Source organism: Mobula birostris, chromosome 8 (genome assembly GCF_030028105.1).
Source record: "Mobula birostris isolate sMobBir1 chromosome 8, sMobBir1.hap1, whole genome shotgun sequence".
NCBI lineage: Eukaryota > Metazoa > Chordata > Chondrichthyes > Myliobatiformes > Myliobatidae > Mobula > Mobula birostris.
Window position 1 is genome coordinate 124,625,734 of NC_092377.1, and position 21,638 is coordinate 124,647,371.

The window sequence follows — 21,638 nt, forward strand, 5'->3', positions numbered from 1 at the left end:
TCTGGGTAGAGTGATTTCTTGTTTCTGCCTCTATTCAAAACATTTCTCTGAACACTTCTTTGTCCTGCCTTGCCCCCGGTGATGACCTAAGCACACTTTCCCGATGCCTTTCCCCTTTCTAGTCCTGCTGGCAGAATTGCATCCTCTTTTCTTTCTTCCTCCCTGCATTGTACACTTCTCCTTTCTCTGTAAAAACTACACCGGCCTTTTCTCTGCTACCTCCCATCCTATAATTAGCTCACTGAAGTCTCCCATGATCCTCCTGTCGATCCACCCCCTCTCCAAGTTCGCTTCATCTGTCAGCTTCAAAATTCTGACCAGTGCCCAAGTTCCAGTCATTAACATCTAGTCATAAAGCGAATGCACTTCAGAAGTGCAAAGCTAAAATAAATTTATTATCAAAGTACACATGTGTCATCATACACAAGCCAGGGACTGAATTTCACAGTTAATGCAAGAAGTACAATAGAATCAGTGAAAGTCCGCAGCCGAAAGGACGGAATATCAATTGATGTGCAAAGAGAACAAGCCGGGCAAACACAAAAGAGAAAAGAAAAAACAACAACAATAAATATTGAGATCATGAGATGAGAAATCCTTGAAAATGAGTCTATAGTTCGTGGGAACTGTTCAGTGATCTGATCCACTCTGTACTTCTATTCATTCTGAAGGATAACATTTTCAGATTTAATTCTTTCCTATTGCTCAACAAACTCTCAGTCCAGTCTGTTTACAATTCTGTATCTCCTTCAGACATTGGACACATTTGGCCCATTGAGTCTAAATCTGACAGTTTATGGGGTGATCCCAACACCCATAATGTATTCGTATATTCCCGTCAGTTCCTCTCAGGCTGTGCTGAATAGCTGTACAATCGGAATGGTTTAAAATGGACAATTAACCTATTTGGGCTTCACCTTGAATTCTGATGAGGACTCGCATCACTTGGCTTTTCGAAACTATCAGCTGGATTCCCCTCATCATCCCTACTTATTGATCAAGAGACTCCGAAATTTGGACAAGACAACTGGTCCAGATGGGGTCGGGGTTGCAGAGACAGGGAGGGCTGTATGGTCCAGAGTGGGGTTACAGAGTGAGGGCGGGCTCTGCCTGCGAGACCTATACCACAGTGCAGCAGTCCCTGGGCTGAGCAAAAATAATGTCACTGTTGGATTGAATGGGTTAATCGTTTGTGAATACTTCCTCATTTTGTTTCCCCTTCTTGACTTAAGTATTCTCTTCAACAATTTTATCCACACATTGCAGCTGCTGCAGGAGAGGGCAGTGACCCCTGATGTGTCTGTCTGATTAACTCCGGAGACGAGCAGTGGACTGATCCTGGGTATGTAATTCCATGCTTGTAACCAACTCTGGCAAGAACTGGTTGAGACATTGTACAGAGTCCGATCATTGATGTAATTTTTGGGGTTCTACATCCTGTTTAAAGCTGGTGAGACTGTACAGAGTCCGATCATTGGTGAGCTTTGTGGGGTTCTATGTCCTGTTTATTGGTGGTGAGCTGTTTTGCAGAGTCCGATCATTGGTGGACTTTGTAGGGTTCTACGTCATGTTTTTTGGTGGACTTGGTAGTGGTTCTCAACTCCCGGCTTTATCCAGGACAGCAATGGACTCTCCAGACCACCACGCTCCTGCTGTCTCATCCGACCTTTTGTCCGTTTAGGTCTGTATCCTTCTGTTCCTGCCCAATCTCGTGCCTGTTCCAATGTCTCTTGAACATGCTGGATGTATCTGCCTGGAGCATCTCTGACAATACATTCAAAACTAAACCAGCTGAAAATAATTTCCTCTCACACCCCCTTTGAAACTCCTCCTTGGCTCTTTCGTCCTGCTTCTTCTTGTTGCTGGCACCTCTGCCATGACAAAAATCCATACTAGTGATCGACCTTCTCTGTGCCTCACTTTTGTTGAGGGGAAGGGAGGGAGAGAGGGAGAAAGGGAGAGAACGAGAGAGAGAGAGAGAGAGAGAGAGAGAAAGAGAGAGAGAGAGAGAGAGAGAAGAAAATGGATGTCCTCCAATTTAGGAGGCATTCTGGTAAATCTCATTGAGTTCCTTCCAGCGCAATACCTTCCTATGTATAGTGTGATGACCGTAACTGCATGCAGTTCTTCTAGTGCAGTCTGACCAGATGCTTGTAACATTGCCATGATCTGATTAAATGGCGAGCAGGCTCGATGGGCCAGATGAACTACTCCTGCTCCTAATTCTCATGTTCTTATGTGGATCGAATGGTCTGTACTGTGCCGTTCTGTTCTATGTTTTGCCTATAAACTTTATTGATATTCAAAATATTTACAAGAATAAAGCCTTTTCTTTCTTAAGTCCGCAGACGATGCGTTAATTAGCGTTAATCAAAAGCACTGTTGCCGTACATTCTGCCCCCTGGGATGGAATACCATTTCAATCATTCAGAGGGCTTCCTCACTTCACCCTATCCCCCCTCCCTCCATCTAGTGGCGGAAGAACATTGCTCTGTGGTGTCCCCTCCCCACACCGAACCCCTGCAGCACAACCTCAACTTCACCCGAAAGCGCCGCACAGCACTTGGCAGCAAACAGTTGTACCGAGCTGGGTGGTATTGTGCCAAGCGATCAAAATCGCTGGGTTAAGAGTTCAGTCACCGGGGAGGCGTGGATTCAAATCCCAACCACTGCCAATGTGCAGGGCTTCTGATTCTTCTGTCCCGCCAGGACAATGCACCAGAAAATGTTTCCCTCGATGAGGATGGGGAATTAGTTATGACTTGTCTGGTTCTGTTTGTAATGTGACTGCTGTGGTTTGAATTTATAACAAATGTATTTTTTGCGAAAAAGGAACAAGCCCTGCGGCGTCTTGACACGCAGCAGCGGTCGGATTTTCCACCTGCGAAAGAGGCCGCTCTCCCCAACTGAAGTTCTTTTACAAGGGTGTCTTTCCCATGTACATCGGGGACCTGGGGTGGAGGGTGCTGCATAGAATGGTGCTCTGTAATAAGTTCACAAACAAGAGAACATGTGCAGATGCTGGAAATTCAAACAACACACTCAAAATGCTGGAGGAACTCAGCAGGCCGAAACGTCGACTGTACTTTTTTACATGGATGCTGTGTGTCCTGCTGATTTCCTCCAGGATATTGTGTGTGTGTGTCTGTGTGTGAGTGTGTGTGTGTATTTGTTCACAGGGTGCCTGTGAAGCATTTAGTGCAGTAGTGTGGTAGTGCTTATAGTCAGTGTACGCCACATAGTGCTGTCTGCTTACAGCTACTGCCGCTGGCTAGCCTTCTTAATAGAGGGTGAAAAGAGCAGCCAAGTCTGTAAGCCTCCTCCTGCCAGTTCAGAACCTCTCCACTATCAAGACTCCTGCAGTGCCTCCTTGGGGCCACACACGGAAATTGGGTATCTTACGGTCCCAGGTTAAACTACAGGGTATCTCGGAGCAGCAGTGGGCCCCAGAGACGTGGCGTGCAGGCCCACCACTGTGTGAACACGCCCTGGCACTCGTCAACCACTGTCCCAGCTATGGGCAAATAGTCCCACTGCCTTGCGGTAAGTCTGTTGAGACAAGGCTAAGGGAGCACACCCTGACAGAAAAGCAATACTGCTGGCGCGCGCAATAGGCAGGCCTTAACAGACCAAGGACGTGGCAGCCTCCTGCAGCCAAGATATGGGATCGGTTGTTCTGGGATCACCCTTGTCACTGGGATTTACCTCATCATGGTGAAGTTAGTGCTACTGGGGATGGCCCACCCCGTGTAGCACTTTAAAATCTTCCTTGCGCAGGTCTCCACCTCTGACCACGGTGAACAATACATATGGTTGAAGTCTGATGGCGATGGAGCGTCTGGCAACGGGAGCAGGTAGGAATGGACTGGGAGCTTCTAGTCAGAACCCTGCACGGCAGCGGCACTAGGTATTTGGTCGCTAGCAGCTGGGACTGAGTGGCAGCTGTTTTTGGCAGACTCCTGTGCGGCTTAGCAGCCCTATTTAGGGACCGCATTGCTTACCCCAGTTGGGGAAGGGCCCAGAAAAGGTGGCCTAAAAATTGCCCATTCAATCAGTCACCTGGATAGGTTACCGTGCTTATTGGGTTTTCCACTACTGTGGTCGAAATAAGAAACAATACAACCTAAAACTGGGAGCATGGAATGTAAGGACTCTCCTGGACTCGTATGGCATCTCTGACAGACCTCACCGGAGAACAGCCTTGATCGCTGCTGAGCTGAGGCGCTACAACATTGACACTGCTGCCCGAGTGAGACCAGGCTCCTTAACAGAGGAAGGGATGAATTATACCTTCTTCTGGAAAGGTTTCCTTCCAGGTAGACAACATCTCCACGGAGTAGGACTGGCCATCAAGAACACCTTTCTACCAAGTCTCACAGAGACACCTGTTGGCATTAGTGAAAGACTAATGACCCTCCATATCCCCCGGCAAAGAAACGCTATGCCACGATTCTCAGTGCCTAGGCACCAAATTTGCCATCTGAGAATGAGGCCAAGGAATGGTTTTATCAGACATTGGATGAAGTTCTTTGCTTGATTCTTAAGAATGATAAGATCCTTTTGCTTAGGGACTTCATGCTAGGGTAAGACCAAACAACATGATATGGAATGGAATGCTAGGTAGGCACGGTATTGGCAAGGTGAATGCAAATGGCATGAGGCTACTTACTCTTTGCTCTGAGCATAACCTTACTATAACCAATACCATATACCAGCAGAAGGCAAAATATAAGACCTCGTGGATGCACCCTCGCTCTAAACATTGGCACATGATCGACTTCATCATTGTGAGACATAGTGGCATCAAGGATGTTCTCATCTCCCGTGCCATGAGAGGTGCAGAGTGCATTGCGGCCAAGCTCCATATGAAGGTACGCTTTCAAAAACCCAATAAAAAGCGGCTAAATTGCAACTGCCTGAGAAACACAGAAGCAAGAAGTGAGTTTCGACACATCCTAGCTGAGAAACTAAGGGAGTTGGTACCTTGTCTGAGCTCAGAAAATACCATGGAACAACAGTGGACCTATATCAGCTCTGCGCTCTATGAGGCAGCAGCCCAATCCATCGGCCATTAGAGCAGGAACACCAAGACTGGTTTGACGATAACTCAGACACCATCCACAACTTGCTTAAGGACATGCACAAAGCACACCGGGCAACTTTAGACAACCCTCCATCCACCAGCAGCAGGCAGCACTGGCAGGCAGCTCGGGGGAAAGTGCAAAAGGCAATACGGGCCATGCATAATGAGTGGTGGACTGAAAAGGCACATGAAATCCAGTCCTTTGCCAATAATAATCGCATGCAAAATTTTTACAATACTGTCAAAACAATCTACGGCCCAATAAATCGATGCGTTACTCCCCTGAAAACAGCAGATGGTCTAACACTTCTGAAGAATCAGAATACCATTCTGCTGAGGTGGGCTGAGCATTTTAATACCCTGCTTAATCAGGACTCTGACGCAGACCCCACCATCCTGGACGAACTGCCTGAACTGCAGTCTACCACCAATCTTCCAGGAGGTTCTATCAGCTGCCCATTCCCTTAAGAACAACAAGTCCCCTGGCACTGACAATATCCCTGCTGAGTTACTGAGGAACGGAGGGTACATGTGTATGCGCACACTCTGCCGGTATATCACCAAGGCCTGGACTGATGAGAACATCCTACAGCAATGGAGAAATGCAAACATCGCTGTTATCGTTGTTGTATCGCTGCCGCTGTTACTGTGTGATCCAGAATATCCGGAGGGGAAGGCCCCGAATCCTCGGCTGCTTGTTGCTCGGCGGCTGGGACGGGGTCGAAGCGTTCGGCAGAGATGGTGCTCGGTGTCGAAGGTCTGGTCGGAGGCTCGAAGTTTTTCGGACTGACTTAAAGTCACCTGTGGCCGGGTGCTTCCAATGCATTGACAGTTGACGGTGCCTGGAGGTTTATGGCAGAGAGAGTTTCTCCTTTCTGCCGCCTGCTATAGGGGACTATCGGGAGTCGATCAGAACTTTGAGACTTTTTTTTTACCGTTCCAATGGTCTGCTCTTTATAAAATTATGGTATTGTGTTGCACTGTTGTAACTATATGTTTTAATTATGTGGTCTTGTCAGTGTTAGTCTTTGGTTTGTCTTGTTTTTTTGTGATATCACTCTGGAGGAACATTATATCATTTCTTAATGCATGCATGCATTTTGAAATGACAATAAACGAGGACTGAGTGTCCTCACAATCTAATCTAATCTAATTTATAAGAACAAGGGTAACAAGGCCATCTGCAGCAATAGTAGGGGCATATCACTCCTTTCTGTTGCTGAAAAAGTCCTCGCTAAGGTGATGCTTGAAAGACTCATCAGCAACATCACTGAGTCATGCTGCCTGAATCGCAGTGTGGATTTAGGAAGAACAGGAGTACGATCGACGTGATCTTCACAGCCCAGCAGCTTCAGGAAAAGTGCCTGGAGCAACATCAGGACCTGTTTATGGCCTTTGTCGACCTCTCCAAAGCAGTCGACACTGTGTAAAGGGAGCTCTTATGGGATGTCCTCCGCAGGTTTGGCTGTCCGCAGGTTAACATCCTCCGCCAGTTCCGCAATGGGATGACCGCTCGGGTGACCATAAGAAGACAAGAGCCCGAGCCCTTCCTTGTACACACAGGGGTGAGGCAGGGGTGTGTGCTAGAGCCAGTGCTCTTCAACATCTTCCTCTTGTGTGTTACCAAGCTTCTCCACAACGAGATTGAAGACAGCAGCGGTGTGGCAGATTAGATGGCAACCTCTTTGACATCAGGAGGCTCCACGCAACCACTAAACTCCGTAGAGAGCGGGTCCTGGAGCTGCAGTATGCAGACCACTGTGGTCTTGTTGCCCATACTCCGGAGGATCTTCAGACTGTCCTTGCTGTGGCAGTGAGAGCGTACAGCAGGATGGGGCTGACTGTCAATACCACCAAGACAGAAGAGGTTTGCCAATGGAGTACCAGTGTCCCACTCACTCTACCTGCCTTCACGTTGGTGATGAAAAGCTGTCAGTAGTGCCATCTTTCAACTATCTGGGATCATTCTCTCTGAGGATAGCGGCATTGACAACGACATCCAGAGCCGCATTAAACAGGCATCAGCTGCCTTTGGGAGACTTCAGCGTAGAGTCTTTCAGAAGAGGAGCCTCCACAAAGGTCGCCGTATCCCAAGCAGTCTGTGTCACCAACCTCCTTTGTAGCTGTGAAGCTTGGGTAACCTACAGCCATCATATCAAGTTCTTGGAGTGTTTCCACATAAGCTGCCTCCAGTGCTTCCTGGGAATTACCTGGCGTGAGCAGGTGCCTCACACTGAAACACTTGTAAAGACCAATTGCAGTATTATTGAGGTCATGATCACACAGCGTCAGCTACAGTGGCTGGGGCACGTGATAAGGATGCCCTCATGTCATCTACCCAGCAGAGTGTTATTCGGTCAGCTACATCATGATCGATGCTCAGCTGAAGGGCCGAAGGAGCGCTTAAGGAAGTGCAAGATTAGACCCGAGGACTTGGAGGATGTTGCTGCTGACCGTACCATTTAGCGACAATTGTGTAGGGACAGGTTTCGTATTCTGGAGATGGAAACAACAACCAGAAGACAGCAGGAGAGAGCCAGGAGAAATGCAGCCATAGTTGCCACCACTACCACATATACATGTCCCACCTGCAATAGAGCATGTGGGTCCAGGATCGGACTGTATAGTCATCAAAGATCTCACCGTTAAAGGAGTGGACGTCATCATCGAATTTCGATGGACAACCGAAGAAGAGAAAAAGAAGAGTGTGTGTGTTCATGTAGTAAGTTCATTGGTTTGTACGGGGATCTCCAGCCACCTCTCGCTTCTGCGGACCGGAAAAGATGGAATATCACATGTACATGGAGTGTGCGAGGCTGCAGACCCCGTCCGAGTATCTGAAAAGGCTGCTTCTCTCGGGATGCATTTTAGCCCCACCTTCTTCACATGCGGTCACCCATGGGGTGGGAAGATGGTGGGGGCAAGGAGGGAGGAGGATGTACTGGTAAACTTGTTCCTGGGGCCGCTAAAAATTGCTATCCGTGGGTCCCAGCGGCGGGCAGCGGAGGGCTCTAAGCTCCCTGCCTTATTGCATTCAAGGTGTCACCGGCTAATCTGTCTGTGCCTTATAATATTTAATTTATTAAATTTACTTTGTTTATTTATGTTTAATTTATCTGTAGGTCTTAATCATTAAATTATTTGTGCATGTATGTCATGTCTATTACTGTACTTTCACGTTGGTTCAGAGAAACGTTGCATCGTTTGGAGGTATACATGAAGATAATTAAATGACAATAAACTTGACCTGACTTGTTGGGAGAGGGGAGAGGTGAGAGTGTCTGGGGTGTGTGTGGTTTTTGACAATGCTGGCTGCTTTACTGAGGCAGCAGAAAGTGTAGGCAGAGGCCATGGAGGGGAGGCTTGTTTCTCTGATGTGCAGTTTCTTATGGTCATAAACAGAGCGGTTTCTGCACCAAGCCGTGATGCATCCGGTCAACATGCTTTCTATGATTCGAATACAGAAGTAAGTTCATGCTGAACCTAAACCCAAAACTGTGAAGGTGAAAAATATTGCTTGTCCCTGCGGATGTGAAACCAGTGGCTTGGTGTATGAGTGTGCTGGAGGGTGTGCAGTTATCCACTGAGGATAGTTGAGCCTTGCGTCCAGTTCTTTGCATTTTTTCAGTTATCCACCGTCATCACTAAAGACGCACAGAATCATCCTCCAGTCAACCCGCAGAACTGAACTCCCTGAATCTGGAATCATTTCAGTTTATCTTGTGATGAAAGAGGGTTACAAAGAGTACACATAGACTAAGATGTTAACTGTCCTGTGCTGGCACCAGCAGGATCAGCAGTTGATCTGCCACCTGTCTTCAGGAGAAAGAGAGATAAGGAAGACAATGGAGCAGCATTTGGAAATGTTAATGAAGAGACGAGAGAGTTTAACGGAAGGAGACACCAGTCTGAGAACTGTCAAGATCGGCTCCTGTTTGAACCCTGAACTGTTTGAAGTGTGATGGACAGGCGATACCCCAGCAGGGGGATAAAAAGAGACAGGTTCATTAAGGCAGGACACACACGACACCACGAGGTAATGAGACCCTGGAAGCGTTGCGCCTCCCACAAGTCGGTGGGAGTTTTTGGAGGGCTGGTCGCGGGACCAAGCCATAGACGCACAGGGTGGAAAGTTACGATCGGCGGGAACCTGGTGTGTGTCCGCCCTTGCCTGGGTGCTAGGTTCACTGCAGAGGAACAATCGTATCTGAAATGGAGGGGTCACAGTCGGTGACCTCAGAAGACATTACAAAGGGCTCGCCCGAAAGCTGACTGCGAGGAATATCGAAGGTCTGTGTGAAAGCCGTTTTGAATATTCATTGGCTTTCGCCCTCTCTCTCCTTCCCCCTCCACCTGTCCACCGGCATGGCAGTGATTACTGTGAACTGACCTGAACTCAATTGAACTGAACTTTGCGTCACTTTGAAACTGGTCATTTATCCCTAGACTGCGATAGAGCTTGATTGATCCTATTATCCTAGTTCTGTGTACATGTGTGTTTCTCATTGCTGAACTGTTGTATTTATTATCCTTTTGATTAGAGTACTGTGTTGCTTATTTCTTTAATAAAACTTTCTTAATTCCAGTAATCCAGACTCCAACTGAGTGATCCATTTCTGCTGGTTTGGCAACCCAGTTACGGGGCACATAACATAAGTGGGGTTCTCGTCCACAATTTTGAATGCTAAATTTGGGACCGAGTACATTGGTTGGGTTTAAATTCCCGAAAGAAAGAAAAGGCAAACAGCAGAAATGGAGATTGAGGAATTTCTAAAGGCGCTGACCTTGGAGGCATAAGAGGATGCCAGGAAAGCGGGATTGGCAGCTGTGGCCAAACGCTTGAATCTTGTTAAGGGGAAGTCGACAATGTGGAGAGAGGAGATGCACAGAGCTATCGCAGAGCACTACGTATCTAAAGGTGTGTTTCCCCAAGGGGAGCTGGAGGTGGTGTCTATTGAAAAACCTGGTGGAGACGCGGTACAGGTGCAGCTTGAAAAACTGAGACTCGAGCACGAGTTCTGGGTACGGCAGCTAGAACACGAAGTGAAAGAGAAACAGTTAGAAAGGCAGGAGAAAGGGAAACAGTTAGAACGGCAGGAGAGAGAGAGAGAGACAGTTAGAACGAGAAGAGAGGGACAGACAGTTGGAGCAAGAAGAGAGGCAGAGGGAAAGGGAATTTGAGCTGGAGAAGTTAAAGATGATGGCAGCGCAGGGGCCCATGCCGAACCAAGGTGGAGGGTTCCGGGCGACCCAGGAGTTTAGGCTGTTTCCCCTATTTGACGGTACCGATGTGGATCGGTACTTTCTCCATTTCGAAAATGTTGCTACAAGTCAGGACTGGCCGAGGGATAAGTGGGCTGTTTTGCTTCAGAGTGTACTAAAAGGGAAAGCCCAACAAACTTACTCAGCTTTGTCCGCGGAAGATGCCCAGAGGTATGAGGTGGTGAAAGAGGCCATCCTCAGGATTTATGAGTTGGTCCCGGAGGCATACCGGCAGAGGTTCCGGAATGTGAGGAAGCAGTGGGACCGCACGTATTTAGAGTTTCCCCGTGAGATGCAGACATATTGTGAGAGTTGGTGCGCCTCGAAGGGGGGTGGATGAGGATTATGACCGACTGCTACAGCTGATTCTGATTGAGCAGTTTAAAGTATGTGTCCCTGAAGGTATGAGACCCTACCTAGATGAGAAAGAGGCAGCCACGTTAGCCGCAACTGCTAAGTTAGCGGATGAGTACGCGTTGACACATAAAATGAAGTTTGTCCCGAGTAAAGGCTACCAGAAGGGTAGTCAGGACGGCGGGGAGAGTCTGCCAGAAAAGTCAGAAAATAAGCCGGGGACAGTGAGAAGGATAAGGTAGACCGGGAGCAGTCTGGTAGGAAGTCTCCTGGGGGCGTCTGTTATAATTGTGGGAAAGTCGGACACTTTGCGTCCAGGTGCTTTGCCCCAAAGAAGGAGACGGGGAAAGGAAAAACGGCGATTTCGACTGGCTGTATCGAGCTGGTAAACGAACTGCTAGGAGAGGAAAGGTCTGCCAAAGTTCAGGAAGGGCGCGAGAGGTTTATCTCGGCCGGATTGGTGTCGATGAAGGAGGGGTTAAACCCAGTTCCAGTGCGGATCTGGAGAGACACGGGAGCGTGTCAGTCTGGGTTTCAGAGACCCAGACTGGGGAGGTCAAGGTCAAAGGTATTGGGGAAGGGACAGAGGCAGTCCTTTTGCACCAGATACACCTACAAAGCAACTTGGTCTCTGGACTAGTCACGATCAGGGTGAGGTCCGAATTACCGATGAAAGGCGTGGAAGTCTTACTCGGTAATGACTTCGCGGGGGGAATTGTGTTCCCAGCTGTGAGATTGACAAGTCAGCCTGCCAGCATTGAGGCCCCGCCCATGGACTCACAAGTTTATCCCGTTTGCCCAGTAACTCGGCGGATGTCGAGGAAGGCTGCAGAGGCTGATATAAAGTTAGCTGAGACGTTTCTGCCAGCCTTGTACGAGGAGGGGGTAGAAAGTGAAAAGAAGGAACGTAATGAAACAGGAGGAAGTGGGGAAATTAAGGTAGATTTATCATTAGAAAAGAAGGACTTTATACAGGCACAGGAGCGAGACGAGGAAACAGGTCGCTGTGAAACAGAGTTAGGAAGAGAGCCAGTAGGCTATGGTGTGAAGGGGGAGGTGCTAAGGAAGGAAGGGAGGCCAAATACCGCAGATGAGGAATGGGGGATGGTGCCAAAAATCTCTGGGGATGAGATTTTTAACCTGGCCCACAAGGTACCCCTCGGTGGACATTTTGAGGTGCTGAAGGAAACAGTTGGCGGAATCATGAAAGAGGTTTACTGGCTGCACAGGAGGAAGGATGTTATTGATTATGGCAGACGCGAACTGAGACGGTCACAGGCTTTTGATATGCTAACAAACCTAGTCGGTTTTAGCGCGGAAATCAATGAAGCTAGGGTCCCCCTGATAAGAAAAAAAAATTTTGAGAAGATGAGTATGGTATCGACCAGATGGGAGAAGGCTATTGTTTTGGCCAGCTCAGCTGATAAGGTCTCTCCCTTAATCCCCGAACAAAGCGACTGTTTAGGAGAAGTAATTAAGCGGCTCACACACGTGTGTTTGATTGTCCTGAGGCGATGCAAAGAACTGGGACGTTTGTTTCGCTAGGTCAGCCTAGTGAGCAAGAGTCCTATAGAATGAGTAATTCAGTGACGAAAGGGCTAACGAACACAGAAGTGTATATTGGCGATGTAATACGGCTGTCTGAAGCCAGCTTGATAGTGAACCTTGAAAAAAATGAGTTCGGCCACACAAAGGTCACTTATCTGGGAATTGTAGTAACACAGGGGCAGCTGGCAGCGATGCAAGCTAAGGTGCGGGCTATCTCTGACATCCCAACCCTGACAGACAAGAGGGCCCTCAGAAGGCTCTTGGAGATGGTGGGGTACTGTAGGAAGTTTTGCAATAACTCTGCGGTTACTACCCCTCCCCCTCCTACTAAGCCCTTGCGAGAGAAAACTAAGGCGGGATGGGACGACCCTTGTTATCGTGGTCCGGGACGAAACCCGATGAGAGCTTACACTGATCGCAATTCATCAGTATTTTCGGCCACTATGAAGTTTGCTAAGTTGGAGCCTGGTTCAGGGGATTATTAATAATACATATAAAAGGAACAGAAAATATGATTGCTGACTGTCTGTCAGGTGTTGACAACTTAAAATTCTCTGTATTAGCCAAATAGCTAATGAAGATGTATATTTGTGTGTATCTAATAATGTATTCGTGTTTGTAATTTTTACCCCGGTAGAAATCCTTAAAGGTGAGGGGTGTGACAAAAGAGGGTTACAAAGAGTACACATAGACTAAGATGTTAACTGTCCTGTGCTGGCACCAGTGGGATCAGCAGTTGATCTGCCACCTGTCTTCAGGAGAAAGAGAGGTAAGGAAGACAATGGAGCCGCATTTGGAAATGTTAATGAAGAGACGAGAGAGTTTAATGGAAGGAGACATTGGTCTGAGAACTGTCAAGATCGGCTCCTGTTTGAACCCTGAACTGTTTGAAGTGTGATGGACAGGCGATTCCCCAGCAGGGGGATAAAAAGGGACAGGTTCGCTAAGGCAGGATGCACATGACACCACGAGGTAACGAGAATCTGGAAGCGGTGCGCCTCCCACAAGTTGATGGGAGTTTTTGGAGGGCTAGTCGCGGTACTAAGCCATAGCCGCACAGGGTGGAAAGTTACGATCGGCGGGAACCTGGTGTGTGTCCGCCCTTGCCTGGGTGCCAGGTTCACTGCAGAGGAACGATCGTATCTGAAACGGAGGGGTCACAGTCGGTGACCTCAGAAGACATTACAAAGGGCTCGCCCGAAAGCTGACTGCGAGGAATATCGAAGGTTTGTGTGGAAGCTGTTTTGAATATTCATTGGCTTTCGCCCTCTCTCTCCTTCCCCCTTTCCCGCCTGTCCACCGGCATGGCAGTGATTACTGTGAACTGAACTGAACTCAATTGAACTGAACTTTGCGTCACTTTGAAACTGGTCATTTACCCCTAGACGACGATAGAGCTTGATTGATCCTGTTATCCTAATTCTGTGTACATGTGTGTCTATCATTGCTGAACTGTTGTATTTATTATCCTTTTGATTAGAGTACTGTGTTGCTTATTTCTTTAATAAAACTTCCTTAGTTCCAGCAATCCAGACTCCAACTGAGTGATCCATTTCTGCTGGTTTGGCAACCAAGTTACGGGGTACATAACAATCTCTACCACACAGACAGACCTTTTCCCAAAATATGACGACCAGACTGAACAGTAGACCAGGGGTTCCCAACCTGGGGACTCCGGACAGTTGGTTAATTGCAGGGGTCCATGGCATAAAAATAAGGATTGAAACCATTGTACTAGGCTGTTCGGAATGCTTCATTGTGACCATAGGTCCATAAGACATATGAAGCAGAAATAGACCATTCGGCCCATTGAGTCTGCTGCGCCATTCCATCGTGGCTGATTTATTATCTTTGTCAACCCCATTCTCCTGCCTTCTTCCCATAACCATTGACACCCTGACTAATCCAGGTCCTATCCACCTCTGCTTTAAATATATGCTATAATGTGGACCCCACAGCCTCCTGGGGCAATGAATTGCTTAGATTCACCACCCTCTGGTTAAAGTGATCTCTTTTTTCTGCCTCCATTCAAAACGTTTCTCTAACCACTTTTTCACCCTGCCTTTCCCCCTGTGATGAACGAACCACCATTTTTCCAAGTCTTTTCCCTTTCTACTGCAGCTTGCAGAATTACATCCTCTTTTCTTGTTTCCTCTCTGCATCCAGCACTTCTCCTTTCTCAGTAAAATCCTGCACCTGTCCTTTCTCTGCTACCTCCCCATTCTATATTTATCTGCTTGATTTCTCCAAGGATCCTCCTCTCGATCCACCCCTTCTCCAAGTTCACTTCATCTGTCAGCTAGGAAACTCTGTCCAGCGCAAAATTTCCGGTCATAAACATATTTTCTTAAAGGTAATCCACTTCAAAGGTGCAATGATGAAATAAATTTATTATCAAAGTATACATGTGTCACCGTACACAACCCTGAGAATGAATTTCTTGCGGGCATACACAGTCACTCCAAGAAGCACCATAGAAACAATGAAAGACTGCACCCAAAAGGACGGACAATCAGCAAGTGTGCAAAGAGAACAAACTGTGCCAATACAAAAGAGAAAAAAAATAAATATGAAGAACATGAGATGAAAAGTCCCTGAAAGTGAGTTTATAGGTTGTGGGAACAGTTCAGTGATCTGATCCACTCTGTACTTCCACTTAACATGCAAAGATATCATTTTCAGATTTAATTCTTTCCTGTTGCTCAACAAACTCTCAGTCCAGTCTGTTTACAATTCCATATCTCCTTAGGACATTGGAGACATTTGGCCCATCGAGTCTAAATCTGACAGTTTAGGGGTGATCCCAACACCCACATTCTATTCGTAAATTCCCATCAGTTCCTTTCAGGCTGTGCTGAATAGCTGTACAGTCGGAATGGTTTCAAATTGTCAATTAACCTATCTGGGCTGCACCTTCAATCCTGACGTGGTCTCAAATCACTTGCCTTTTCGAAACTATCAGCTGGATTCCATTCATCATCCCTATTTATTGATCAAGAGACTCCGAAAATTGGATGAGACAACTGGTCCAGAGAGGGTCAGGTTGTAGAGACAGGGAGGTGTGCATGGTCCAGAGTGGGGTTACAGAGAGTGGGAGGGGTGTGTGGTCCAGAGTGGGGTTACAGAGAGTGGGAGGGGTGTGTGGTCCAGAGTGGGGTTACAGAGAGTGGGAGGGGTGTGTGGTCCAGAGTGGGGTTACAGAGAGAGAGAGGGGTGTGTGATTACAGAGAAAGGGAGGGCTCTGCCTGAGAGACCTCTCCCACAGTACAGCAGTCCCAGGCTAAGCTAAAATAACGTCACTGTTGGATTGAATGGGTTAATCATTTGCGAATACTTCCTCTTTTTGTTTCCCTTTCCTAATTTAAGTGTACGGAGTCTTTCTTTTTTGTATGTAAAATTTTAAATGGCTTCTTTGTTATGTTATACTTGGGAATGGTTCTTTGTTATGTTAAATGCTGAGAAAGTCTCTAGCTAGACATTTGCTTGGGTTAATACAGACAGCAGGGTGCTATTAGTCAATGGGTGTACATGTATCATTTTGTTTTCGGATGATAATGCTGTCTCATATGACTGGGGACGGGGTTTTTGGCGGGGAGTTGGAGGAGAGACGAGGAGGATGGTGGACAGGGTTTTTGGGGGGGAGTCGGGGGAGAGTCGGGGAGTCGGAGGAGAGACAGGGAGTCGGAGGAGAGACGGGGAGGACGGTGGACAGGGTTTTTGGGGGGGAGTCGGGGGAGAGGCGGGGAGTTGGAGGAGAGTCGGGGGGTCGGAGGAGAGACGGGGAGTCGGAGGAGAGACGGGGAGTCGGAGGAGAGGCGGGGAGGACGGCGGACGTGCGGAGAGGCTCCGGTCGATCACTTCGGGTGGTCCCGAGCCGTGAGTCGACAGAATCCAGGTGGTCGTCCGGATTCGATTGAGCTCCAACGGTTGCGCATGAAGAACTTGGACTTTGATAAGCCGTGGCGCCTCCTTTTTTTCATTATTTCCCTCTCTGTATCAAATTTATATTAATCTCATAGACTTAGTAATATCTATAAAGTGTACTTGGTAAAACGTACTGGGTGTGCTGGCTGATGATTGATGTTTGGGATTGATTCGGGCGGTGACTGACCCTGTGGGAAGTGTTGAGGCGGGTGCTGGGTGGGATTTCCCCAAGACATATACAAGCCAATATAACTGAGCGTTACAAGTGGGGGCTCGTCCTGGATTTGGATTTTCGCTAAAGCTGTAATAGTCGTCGCGTTAAGTGGTGCGAAGATGAATCGAGATAAGATTGTAAATTGGTGTGAATTGGAGGAGGTACCGGTGAATCATGCCTGCGTGCTAAGTGGGGTCGATTTTCGCATTTCGGCAGATGTACTAGTGTGAGGGTTGAGTCTGATTAAAGGTATCAGGCAGGTAGAACTTATAGCTAGAAGGTGTGGGAAAGAACTGGAGTCCAGCTGGATGTTGGTGTGGACGAGTGCCAACATCTTGACGTTGGAACTATCAGTGACAGTCCACGTCCAGGGGGAGGTGGGGCCGTGGGGTCTCCACACCCGGAGGACAAACGTGAGGAGGTGCCGGAGGAGGAGCTAGATGAGGTCCCAGGGGAGGTGCCAGTAGCCAGGGCTGGAGGCGTGGAGTGGGAAGGCTTGGCCAGGCCCCATCCCCCAGTTAGGGGTGAGACCTCCGAGTTAGCGGCTGCCATTACCTCCCTGGTGAGAAAGGTTTAGGGGCCCCGCCCGAAGCTGAGAATTTTCTCAGGAGCCAGGCCCACCCCGGAAGGGGAGGATGACAATGAGGCATGGATTGAGAATACGTCCCAGTTGTTAGAGGCGTGATCAGTGTCGGATGAGGAAAAGAGACAGCGATTGGTGGTAAATTTAAGCGGCGGGTCGGCAAGTGTAGTCCGCGAGTTGAGAGCGGAACGCCCTTCGGCTTCCCTGTCGGAGTGTTTGGACGCTTTGGAGGAAGTGTTTGGACTGTCAGGCGATCCCTGGAGACTTTTAGCGGAGTTTCAACAAATGGGGTGGGGAAGAGGGGAAATGCTCTCAGAATACATTTTCCGGCTGGAAGGGAAGCTTACGGGACTGCGGCGCCGAGGGGTAGTGAGGGCGGACGAAGTGGCGAAGTTGAGGATGAGCCAGATATGTAGAGGTTCCCGGGAGGATGACAGGATGGCTTGGAGTATCCGGCAGTCATATAAGAGGAGCCCACCTCCATCATTCGGGCAGCTGATTAGGGAGGTGCGGGAGGAGGAGAGTGCTTCGGGCCGAACAGGGGGCTCGAACTCCCGGGGTCGGCTTTCAGCGGTTCAGGAGGTGGTAGCTGGGTTGAGATCAGAGAAATCCAAGGGATCCCGGGGAGGAGGGACCAACCGCTTGAGGGGATGGACGGGGGGGGGGGGTACTCCCTTCGGGGGGCGTACCGGGAGGAGAGAGGCGGCAGGTAGCGGGTGCTATAACTGTGGGAGGGAGGGGCATTTCCGGCGGGAATGTGAGTGGCCGGGGGTGAGCTATAGCCGTGGGGTAACGGGTCACTTGTGGAGGGATTGTAAGAGACGAGATGCTCCGAAGGGGGACGGCCTCCGGGCCACTAAGAAGGGAGAGGTGACGGGAAACTTAGGAGAGGCGTCGGGAAACTTAGGAGAGGCTCAATGAGGGAACGGACTAGAATCTCAGGAAGAACACGTTCCCAGAAAGCAGCCATGGAAGCCCCGAAAGTACAAGCCCTTAGTCCAGAAGGACTGGTGGGACCCCGTTCCAGCGTGTCCCTACGGATAGAGGGAATCTTTGCAAAAGCCATCCTTGACACAGGATCACAGGTCACCTTACTGTACCGGTTGTTCTACAGCAAATATCTGAAGCATTTGTCAGTAACCTCATTTAATGCACTGGAGATTTGGGTCGGTGATTACCCGTACGATGGGTACCTGTCAGTGAGATTGGAATTCTCGGAGGGCGATGTGGGAGTTCGGAAGCCCTTGAGATGCTGGTGTTGGTCTGTCCGGACCCGGTGGAAACCGGTGGCGCTGCCCTGCTAGTGGGGACTAACTCCCCTCTGGTGCAACGGTTCTTGGGAGCCTGTAAGAAGAAGGCAGGGGAGAACTTTCTGGAGACCCTCTCGCTACACCCAGTGTTTCGAGCGGTGTATGAAGGAGTGGGTGACCCCTAAGGGCTGGATCCTGAGTGCAAACGAGGGACGGCATGGTGCACTCAGGCGAGGCCTAAGGTGATACAGCCAGGGGTGGCGGCATTAGTGATGGGGACCCCCAGATTCCCCGGAGTACCGGCGGGCGAGGCCCTGCTAGTAGACGCCCCAGACAACCTGGAAGGGGAGTCCCGGTTCCCGGCTGGGGCACTGGTGAGAGCTGAATTTCAGAGGCCCTCAGCTGTACAGGCACGGCGGATGGGGGTGATGGTAAGGAACATAACGGACAGGGAGATCACCTTTAAGCGCGGGATGCCCCTTGCGCACTTGTTCCCGTTGACGGTGATGTTTAGCGCCCCCGTGAGGCCCACTGGAGGAAAACTATTGGAGAACCGGGGGCTGACCAAGGAGGCCTTTAATTTTAAGGACGCCCCTGTACCGCCGGAGTATAAGAGCGGGCTGGTGGAGAAGATGCTGAAGCTAGGGGATATCTTTTCTCAGGGCGAGTGTGATGTGGGATGTTCCAAGAGCACTCGGCACGCTATCCGGGTGACAAATGACACCCCGTTTAGAGAGAGGTCGTGGCGATTGGCCCCAGCAGATGTGGAAGATGTATGGCAGTTGAAGGATGCAGGGGTTACCGCGGAGTCCCGAAGCCACTACGTGTCCCCCATAGTGGTGGCAAGGAAGAAAAATGGGAAGGTACGCATGTGCGTGGGCTATAGGACCCTGAACCGGCGCACGGTTCCCGACCAGTATACGGTCCCAAGGGTGGAAGACGCATTGGCCTGTTTGAGTGGGGCGCAGTGGTTTAGTGTATTGGATTTGCGGAGTGGGTATTACCAGATTCCGATGAGTGAGACCGATAAAGAGAAGACGGCCTTTATCTGCCCCCTGGGATTTTTCCAGTTCGAACGAATGCCCCAAGGCATATCGGGGGCCCCAGCCACCTTCCAGTGGCTCATGGAGAGGACAGTGGGGGATATGAACCTGCTGGACGTATTGGTGTACCTGGACGACCTGATAGTGTTTGGATCTACGTGGGAGGAGCATGAGGAGCGGCTGCTGAAGGTGCTGAGTCGGCTGAAGGAGGAAGGGTTAAAACTTTCCCTGAATAAATGTCAGTTCTGTAAGACATCGGTCAGCTATGTTGGGCAAATAATCTCGCGAAATGGAGTGGCCACTGATCCGGGTAAGATAGCTGCAGTAACCACCTGGCCGAGACCCCAGAAGGTGAGCGCCTTATGCTCGTTTTTGGGGTTTTGTGGGTATTACCGGCGATTCGTGAAAGGATATGCGAAAATGAGTCACCCATTGAACCAGCTGTTGTGTGGTTATCCACCTGTGGGGAGGAAAAGGAAGGGAGACCGAGGGCTGGAGGTAGGAGGATACTTGAACCTGGGGGAGCCTTTTGGATTGATGTGGGATGCTCAATGTGAAGAGGCGTTCCAATCTCTAAAAAGGGCGCTGACACAGGCCCCGGTGTTGGCTTTTGCTGATCCCCAGAAGCCGTATGTTCTACACACTGATGCCAGTCACGAGGGTCTGGGGGCTGTCCTGTACCAGGAACAGGGCAATGGATTGAGGCCGGTGGCATTTGTCAGCTGGAGCTTGTCGCCATCTGAGAGAAACTATCCCACTCACAAGCTGGAGTTCTTGGCGTTGAAATGGGCGGTGGTGGACAAGTTAGGTGACTATCTATACGGGGTCCAGTTTGAGGTGAGAACTGACAACAACCTCCTCACTGATATCCTGACCTCGGCAAAGCTGGACGCTACTGGGCACCGGTGGTTAGCAGCCTTGTCTGCCTATGAGTTCAGCCTGAAGTACCGCCCGGGGAGTCGGAACATCAACGCAGATGCTTTATCTCATTGGGCGCATGAGGGATCGGGCACGGATGAGGAGTGGGAGAGTGTCCCTGCCCCAGGAGTGAAGGCCATGTGTCAAGTTGGGAGCGACGGGGAAGTAGGAGCACAGATGGGAACGGATCGGGCAGTGGATCAACTGGGGGCTGATGATGACGTGCTACCCACTGTTTACTGTAATGTGACTGCTCTGAGGAACAGGCAGCTGCCGGAGTTGAGTCCGCAGGAAGCGGAGGCGGCTCAGCGTGATGACCCGAGCATTGGCACTATCTGGTACGCGGTTAGACAGGGTGATATGGGGCAGGTGGAGAAGGTGAAGCATGCCTCCGTTCCCCTACTACTGAAGGAGTGGCCTCGGTTGAAGCTGAAGAACCGCGTCCTGTACCGGGTCACGTCGCCTCCGGACCACCCCCGGCGCTGGCAGCTGGTCATGCCTGAGAAGTATCGGAAGACTGTGCTCCAGGCACTACATGATGATTCTGGGCACTTAGGGGTAGGGAAGATCTATGGATTAGTCAAGGACCGGTTTTACTGGCCCCGGATGAGGGGGGAGGTGGAAGAATACTGTAAGACCTGTAGCCGTTGCGACAGGAGGAAGACCTTGCCTGCGCAGGCGGCTCCGTTATCCCACTTGCAGAGTGCGGGACCCATGGACCTGGTGTGTATGGATTTCCTGTCTATTGAGCCAGGCACCAGCAACACCGCCAATGTCTTGGTCCTCACGGATCACTGCACTATGTATGCACAGGCGTTTCCCACTAAGGACCAGAAAGCGACTACAGTGGTGAAGGTGTTATGGGAGAAGTACTTTGTTCATTATGGCCTTCCCCGGTGGATCCACAGTGATCAGGGACGGGACTTCGAGAGCAGGCTTATCCATGAATTACTGGGTATGCTTGGGGTTGAGAAATCCAGAACCACCCCCTATCACCCGCAGGGTAATCCTCAGCCCGAGAGGTTTAACCGGACCCTGCTGGACATGCTCGGCACTTTGGAGATCAGACAGAAGAGTAAGTGGAGTCAGCACATCGGCCATTTGGTTCACTGTTACAATTGTACTCGCAGTGACGCTACTGGCTACTCGCCCTATTATCTGATGTTCAGACGGGAAGCGAGGTTGCCCATTGACCTGTGTTTTGGGACTGAAGCGGGTGAAATACCTTCGAAGCCATATCTGAAGTACGTGTCTGATATGGGGAGAGAGTTGAAAAGGGCGTACGAGTTGGCTGAGGCGGCAGCCACCAAGCAGAATCAGCGGAATAAGAAGAGGTATGATCAGAAAGTAAAGTTCGTCCAGCTATTACCGGGAGACCGAGTGCTTATCCGGAATTTAGGACTACCTGGTAAGCACAAGTTGGTGGATCGTTGGGCAGCCGCCCCCTATGTGGTGGAGA

The 21,638-nt window shown here is 49.6% G+C and overlaps 1 protein-coding gene across 2 annotated transcripts in view; it reads left to right on the forward strand.

Annotated features, from left to right (window-relative positions):
• Window positions 1-1,263: 1,263 nt before the first annotated feature.
• LOC140201663 (sialic acid-binding Ig-like lectin 13) overlaps window positions 1,264-21,638 on the forward strand; it is a 138,752-nt gene continuing 118,377 nt past the window's right edge. Inside the window, exon 1 of one of the 2 annotated variants that reach the window (XM_072266125.1) lies at window positions 1,264-1,342. The gene's annotated coding sequence lies outside the window, so the exon portion shown is untranslated. Of the gene's footprint in view, window positions 1,343-17,199; window positions 17,259-21,638 lie in introns of those variants that run through there. The other variant, XM_072266124.1, reaches the window with a different exon arrangement.